Genomic DNA, 939 nt, shown 5'->3' on the forward strand with positions numbered 1-939 from the left:
CCTTCTGGTAAGTACTGGTATGCCTTGGTTTCAAATACAGCAGACACCCCCACAGTCGCCAGAGGAGATACCACTTCCAGGCACTGTAACACCCCCAGTATCTTAGGATACCAGGATACCAGAAGCTTGGTCACAGAAGGATCTCAGGGTCTCAGAGGAAGCTTGAGTGTCAAGAACTCTGACACACCAAGAATCTTAGGTTCACAGGATCCTGGAATCACAGGATCACAGAGAAAGCTGGACTCTGAGAAGTCCTGAATCAACAGGGATTAGAGGAAGGGCAGGCTCCAATCAGATAAATTGAGAGCAGAAAGCTCTTGAGATTATCAGAAGGTAGGAGGCAAGCATAAAAACAGAAGCAACAGAAACCAAGGTTACTTGGCATCATCAGAACCAAACTCTCNCACCATAGCAAGTCCTGGATACACCATCACACCAGAAAAGTAAGATAGGGATCTAAAGTCAATTCTCATAATAATGATGGAGGACTATAAGAAGGAAATAAATAATTCCCTTAAAGAAATATAGGAGAACACATCCAATCAGGTGAAAGAATTGAACAAAGCCATTCAGGATCTAAAAATGGAAGTAGAAAAAATAAAGAAATCACAAATGGAGACCACTCTGAAAATAGAAAACCTAGAAAAGAAGTCAGGAGCTATCGATGCAAGCATAACAGACAGAATACAAGAGATAGAAGAGAGAATTTCAGGGGCAGAAGATACCATAGAAAACATTGACACAACCATTGAAGAAAATGTGAAATACATAAAGATCCTAACACAAAATATCCAGGAAATCCATAACACAATGAGAAGACCAAGCCTAAGGATGATGGGTATAGACAAAAAGGAAGATTTTCATCTTAAAGGGGAAGTAAATATCTTCAACAAAATTATAGACGAAAACTTCCCATACCTAAAGAAAGAGATGACAATG

Source organism: Mus pahari, chromosome 8, assembly GCF_900095145.1.
Source record: "Mus pahari chromosome 8, PAHARI_EIJ_v1.1, whole genome shotgun sequence".
NCBI classification, from domain to species: Eukaryota; Metazoa; Chordata; class Mammalia; order Rodentia; family Muridae; genus Mus; species Mus pahari.